Source organism: Eupeodes corollae, chromosome 1 (genome assembly GCF_945859685.1).
Source record: "Eupeodes corollae chromosome 1, idEupCoro1.1, whole genome shotgun sequence".
Classification (NCBI taxonomy): domain Eukaryota; kingdom Metazoa; phylum Arthropoda; class Insecta; order Diptera; family Syrphidae; genus Eupeodes; species Eupeodes corollae.
The window spans coordinates 255,953,894-255,961,166 of NC_079147.1; the positions used below are offsets into that span (position 1 = coordinate 255,953,894).

At 38.3% G+C, this 7,273-nt stretch overlaps 1 pseudogene; it reads left to right on the plus strand.

The window, feature by feature from the left end:
• Positions 1-5,818: 5,818 nt before the first annotated feature.
• Positions 5,819-6,959, plus strand: LOC129939127 (stomatin-like protein 2, mitochondrial; annotated as a pseudogene).
• Positions 6,960-7,273: the final 314 nt, after the last annotated feature.

Here is a 7,273-nt window from a genome sequence, read left to right on the forward strand (position 1 = left end):
TTTTCCAAAACGAACTAAAAAACAAGAAGAAGAACAACAACAACGAGAACAATAACAACAACAACAGCAGTAGCAGCAACAAAGAGTGAAAAACTTTTAAATGACTTTTGTGAAGTTTATAAGGAGACTGGGGGAGTGGCAGGGGGCGGGCGGTTGGGCGAATCGGCATAAAGATATTGAAATCCAAACCAGAATCACGCAATTGCATTCGCAATCGAAAAAAGAAGAGATGGAGGGCATTTCTTCAGCGTTTGAACACACTTAGAGAATGTGACTCTGTCCATTTGGTTTAGTTGGGTTCGTCGGTAAAGTAGTGAGTAGGTTTGGTTGTAACAATTTCTAGGAACTTCATCAGAGCCATCAGCCAGAGAACAATATTTAAAGTTTTATTTTTTATTGAAACGATATTTACGAGACAGAGGGAGAGAGAAAAGGGATGATGAAGCCGGGTCTCCATTTCGTGTCCCATTGAATGGACAATGTTTGGGAATTCTTGTTTTTTTTTTTTTTTCTTTTTTGTATGCATGGGAATTGCTCTTTTCTAAGCTTTAAGGAGTTTTCTACTTTTTCTTTTCTTTTTTTATTGTAAATGAGGAAAGTTTTGGAAAATATTTGTTTTTGATTTGATTAAAGAGACGAATTACATGCAGAACGAGGACGAGAGGGATTGAACCAAGTTAACAGTTGTCGTCCTTCAAAGTCTCTGGACGACGACGACGACAACAACGCCGGATGGACATGGGCATTGGACAATACTGAAAATATTCAACGAAATAAAGCAATATACCATAGAGATGCAAAGGATCTGATTCCAGACGTTTATATGTACGTCCAATGTTCATAAAAGTGTCTCAAAGTATTTAATTAAAATAAGTTTTCGAACAAATTGCTTTCGTTTTTTTGGGAAAAGAGTGGGGTGTATATTATTTAACTTTTGGCATTTTGGGACACATTTTGAAGAGAAAATTGTAGTAGGTTATATAATAAACCTAGGTATGTGATTTGAGCAAAAACTTTAGATTATATAATATGAAGGGAGAGAGGTTTTTAATTGAGTATGTCGACTTAAGGGGCTCATTTAACTAAATGCTAGAGTATACGACGACGACGGAAACGGCAACGACAATAGCAATGGCTTCAGCTTGACGTGAGATAAAATAAAGGAATTAAGTTTAAATGAAGTTCTGATGGTTGAGTTAAAATTAAAACAATTAAATATTTTCTGTGTAAGTGTTTCACAATTGTTTTTATATGCATTTGAGATTTGGAAGGAATGCAAAAGGACTTTTCTAAGTTTTCAGTATTTTGCTTTGTACTAATATAAAATAATACCTTCCTCATTTCCAGGGAATCCCTTGACACGACAGCATTCAAAATAAGAGCTATATGGTCACTTAACAAATTTTTCGTAAAGGAGCCGCTCTTTGGTTAACAGGTTGATTTTGGGTAAAAAGCAGCTACTAATTAGGACTCTATACAACATTGGTCGTTTTGTAAGAAGGCATATTATAAAGGTGAACGCTTCAGAAGGAATTAAGTGGAATAAAGTGTTGCCACTCAAGATTATCTAATTGTTCGAATAGGAACGACAGGGGACTTTTTAACCAGCTGAAAATAACAGCAAACTTATTTTTTTTACTGATTATTATTATTACTATTTATTCAGTTGCAGTAATCAGATATTTGTACAATTTAACATTTGTATTTTAGAGATTTAGGATAAATGCAATTATTCCTTTACAACTATAATTAATAATGTGTGTAACGATAGATATATATTTTTTTTATATTAGACAGTTTAAGGAAAAGCTACAAACAAAAACCCTCATACAAAACTTAAACCTAATATTGCAACACACCCATATCTTACTTACTTACTTAAGGTGGCGCTACAGTCCTGTGTGAACTAGGGCCTCACCCAACAAACTTCTCCATCTAGCTCGGTCCCTAGCTAGATGTCTCCAGTTTCGCGCTCCAAATTGGGTGAGGTCACCTTCCACTTGTGCGCGCCACCTGATCCGCGGTCTTCCTCTACTGCGATGTCCTGTGGGTGCGGATTCGAAGACTTTCCGGGCCGGATCATTGGTTTCCATTCGCTCTACGTGACCCAGCCATCTTAGTCGTTGGACTACGTCGCTGTACAGCCCGTACAGTTCGGCGTTCCATCTTCTCCTCCACTCCCCTTCGATGGATACGTGACCGTAGATCACACGAAGAACTTTTCTCTCGAAGCGACCCAAGGTGCTTTCATCCGCTTTTGTCATGGTCCATGCTTCTGCACCGTATAGCAGGACGGGGATGATAAGGGTCTTATATAGCAACACTTTGGTCCCTCGAGAGAGGACTTTACCACTCAATTCCTTTCTTAGTCAAAAGAAACAGCAGAGTAATTCTGCGTTTGATCTCAGCGCTGGTGTTGTTTTCTGCGTTTACAGCGGAGCTTATAGGTAGATGAAGTCCTTGACTACCTCAAAGTTACATCTGTCGATGGGGACGCTTTTACCAAGACGTCGGTGTTGTATGTTCTTTCTTGACCACAGCATGTACTTTGTTTTGCCCTCATTAACCGTTAAACCCTTTTTTTGCCGCCTCTGCCTCAATAATCACAAAAGCCCCATTGACATCACGCTGAGTTCTTCCGATTATGTCAATGTCATCAGCATATGCCAGTAATTGGACAGACAATTGAAAGATAATGCCTCTAGTGTTGACGTATGAGCTCTGCACTATTCTTTTAAGCACGATGTTAAAAAAATCGCATGACAGCGCATCACCTTGTCTAAAGCCTTTTTTGACATCAAAAGGTTCTGTTAAATTGTTTCCAACCTTTATGGAGCAGCGTGAATTCTCCATGGTCATCCTGCACAAACGGATGAGTTTGGCAGGGATGCCAAAACTAGACATGGCTCTATATAGCTCGTCCCTGTAGATACTGTGATGCTGCGGCCTTGAAATCGATGAAAAGATGGTGGGTGTCGATATGCGGCCGTGAAATCGATGAAAAGATGGTGGGTGTCGATTTGGTGTTCTTGAGTTTTTTCCACGATCTGCCGTAATGTGAATATTTGATCAACTGTGGACTTTCCTGGTCTAAAACCACACTGATAAGGACTTATCAGGTTGTTGACGATGGGCTTTAGACGTTCATACATATTACGGTAGAGAAGATTTTATAGGCGATGTTAAGTAGACTTATTCCTCTATAGTTGGTGCAGTTTAGAGGGTCTCCTTTTTTCAGGATCGGGCAAACAATACTGAGGTTCCATTCATCGGGCATGTTTTCTTCCGACTATATCTTACAGATAAGTTGGTGCATGCTTCTAACCAGCTTATCCCCAGCTGCTTTAAAGAGCTCGGCATTCAAGCCATCTGCTCCATCGGCTTTATTAGACTTCAACTTAGATATGGCAATCTTTACTTCGTCTAAGTCGGGAAGACGGGATTGTTGGCTTTCGTCGTCTATATCGAATGGGTCATCCTGCCTGACAGCGGAATTCAGTTCTTCATCGCCGTTATACAGTCTGCAGAAATGGTCCTTCCATATCCTCAGCATTGACTGCGGTTCCACTATGATGTTTCCACTTTCGTCTTTGCAGCCTTCGGTTTTAGGTTTATGTACCTATGAATTTCGTTTCGAACCTCATTCCTGCTTTTATACCTCTCAACATCTTCCTTGTTCCTTGTTGGTGGCTGTTTGAAACCCAGCACATCAGAGGCGGCTTCTCTGATTGCATCTTGGCAATGCTGCCACTGGTTTTCGATACATTGTGTTGGCGGCAGAGAACTTCGAGAGAGGTTACTTGTAACTCGGTCGGAAAAGGATTTGGCGATCTCTGGCGATTGTAGCCGTTCGACGTTGTATCTTCTCCCAGCACCTCCCTGTCTTGCCTTGGGTCTGGAAATCCGAAGTGCTACCTTGGCTACAACGAGGTAGTGGTCTGTTAAGGGACCTAACATTCCACGTGCATATCCGAATTCTAATGTAAATATTTATTTTATCAATAGTGGTAGACATATGTTTATGAAAGTTTAATTTTGTATCAATCATAATGCCCAGATATCTACAATGCTCGCACCAATCAATGTTAATCGAACCTAATTGAAGTTGAACATTACAAGGTAAAAAACATGCTTTCCGGCGACGAGTGAACCAGATTGCTTGTGTTTTATCCGGATTTATTTTAATTTTAAACTTGTAAAAATAATTTTCTTATTAAATTAAAGAAGATTGCAGTTTTTGGTGGACATCTGAATATGTAATCCCTGAAGAGAAGATAGCCGTATCGTCGGCAAACATAGCAATTTTGACTTCCTCTCCAAGAAAAGTTAAGTCAGACACGAAGATATTGAAAAGTATGGGAGCTAGCACTGAACCTTGAGGTACACCAAATTCAATATTTTGGACAGAGAATTTTCTTCCATTTAAAAAGCTTTGAATTATTTTAATTGTTGGCAACGAAAAATTTAACACATAAAGCTTATGTATCAATCCGTTGTGCCATACTGTGTCAAAAGCTTTAGCAATGTCTAACAGTATCAAACCTGTCGATTCTTTTGAGGAAAATTTTTGAGATACGTGTTTTTTAATCCTTAAAATTTGTTGGATTGTGTTGTGGTTGCGCCTAAATCCGAATTGAAAGGCAGTTAAAATATTGTATTCAGTTAAGTGATTATTGAGTTTTTCTTGTATAATTTTTTCAAATAACTTACTAACACAATTAAGTAGGCTGATGGGTCTGTAGCTATTAGCATCATCCTTGGGTTTGCCAGGTTTAGCAATTGGTATAACCAATGCTGTTTTCCAGCTTTCAGGATAGTAACATATTTTGAAACATTTATTAAATAATGATGTAAGGTATTTTATACCAGGGGGAGGAAGAGCTTATAGAATTTTGTAATTGATGCCGTCCAATCCAGCTGATTTCTTGTTTTTTAAGGACTTGATAAGCTTACGTACTTTTTCAGGATTCACCAAATAGTTGTCAGGAAAAACAATGTTAGCTTGGGCTATGGTAGTAATAGATCTAGAAACTGTATTGAAAGTATTGCTGTCATTAAGGTTAGCAGTAATGTTTTGGTTTTTTGCAAAACTTGTTGCCAGGAGATTAGCTTTATCTTTTGGAGCAATTAAAAGCTGATTTTGTGCTTTAAGAGGTGGAATATTAGTACCTTTTTTCTTTAGTATTTTAGTAACCTTCCAGAACGGTTTACTAGATTTGTCAAATGAAGATTATAAGCCTTTCCATCGGTAATTTTGGAAATCTGAAATTTCTTTCGCAATTATTTTGTTAAAATATTTGACATTATAGCGGAGCCATTTACGTCTTTCACAGTTTCTCAAACGAATTAAGAGCAATATGTTGTCGGGAAGTTTTTGTTTTTGTCTATGGGCTGTTGAAGATAGCTTAGGGATTGCAACTTCGGAAGCCCGGTTAACAAGAGATACAAAATTGTCACATAGGGAATCGACTTGATGCGAGCTGATGTCAACGTTGGATGCGAAATCATTCATTCTACAGTTAGCATTAATAAAGGATTTAAATAGATTCCAGTTAGCAGCAGAATAATTGTAAATAAATGTGTTCTGCTGAACAGGGTGTACATTGTCTAAAGTAATATTTACGGGAAGGTGGTCGGAACCAAGCCTATTATAAGTAAATGGCCTGGTGCAGTAGTTGGGTATGTTAGTGACGAAAAAGTCAAGGGTAGAGGGACTCTTGCCTCGAGATGTGGGGACATAAGTATAGTTAGGTGGATATAGCAATGAAAAGCTAGGATAAACTTCATTCACTTCGTATAGTAGATTTGGCGCAAAGACACGATCCACACCAAATTACATTAATCCTTTATGTGAAGAATTAAATTAGGTCCTATTTATTTGCTATTTGGTACTTAACATTTCACTTTAAAATGTTCAAACTCGGAAAACATGCAAACAAATTTGTTATTAAGAATTTGACGGATCGTCAGGGCCTCATCCAGTTACCGGTTCGGCCCAAGTCCTATTTGCCCATAAATACCATAATAATGTTCGTTCCACAACAAGAGGCATGGATTGTCGAACGAATGGGACGTTTTCATGAAATACTGGATCCCGGAGTGAACTTCTTGTTGCCTTTTGTTGATAAAATCAAATATGTTCAAAGCCTGAAGGAAATAGCAGTCGACGTTCCAAAACAATCCGCTATTTCCTTGGACAATGTCACGTTGAGTATAGATGGAGTTTTATATTTAAGAATAATTGATCCTTATAAAGCATCTTATGGTGTTGAAGATCCCGAATTTGCTGTTACGCAACTAGCACAAACAACAATGAGATCCGAATTAGGAAAGATGTCCCTCGACAAAGTGTTTAGAGAAAGGGAATCTCTAAATGTCAGCATTGTAGATTCCATTAATAAGGCTAGCGAAGCGTGGGGCATTACGTGTCTGCGATATGAAATTCGTGATATTAAACTACCTGATCGAGTTCACGAAGCTATGCAAATGCAAGTTGAAGCCGAGAGGAAAAAAAGAGCTGCAATATTAGAGTCTGAGGGAATTCGGGAAACTGAAATTAATATTGCAGAAGGAAAAAGAAAATCGAGAATTCTTGCTTCGGAGGCCGAGCGGCAAGAAAATATCAACAAAGCAAGTGGAGAAGCAGCAGCTATTCTTGCTATTGCAGGCGCCCGAGCAAACGGTAGCAAAAAGAGTGGTCACAGAAGATGGAAAAAATACTGCCTCGCTGACATTGGCCGAGCAATATATTTCAGCTTTAGTAATTTAGCAAAAACAAACAATACTATGCTGTTACCTTCGAACTCAAGTGACATTTCTTCAATGGTATTCCAAGCGCTAAACGTTTATGACATGATATCCAAGAAAAACGGTTTCGGAAATAATGTAGAAGCAATAAGGAAATCAGAAGAACACGTAGAATAGCCCAAAAAAGAGTCATGGTTTTCTGTAGAGCCAAACGAGAATTTTAGAAAAACGAATAACGTTTAATAAAAAGGTTTAAGACAATTCCATTGTTGATGACGACAATTTAAATCGCCTCCAACAATAATTTTGTTGCGAAGTCTAAAAATTTTTCGTAAGTCACTTTTAAAGTCCCGAATTTTCTCGGCGGTAAACATATGTCTACTCCTATTATCTCAATACACCGTAGATGTAAGTTAATATGAACAGTGTGTTCAATTTCTTTTCTTACTATCACAGCGGCACCTCCACCATCTGCCTCCTGTCAAGACGATAGCAAATGAAATCTGGATGTGAAAATGATTTATTC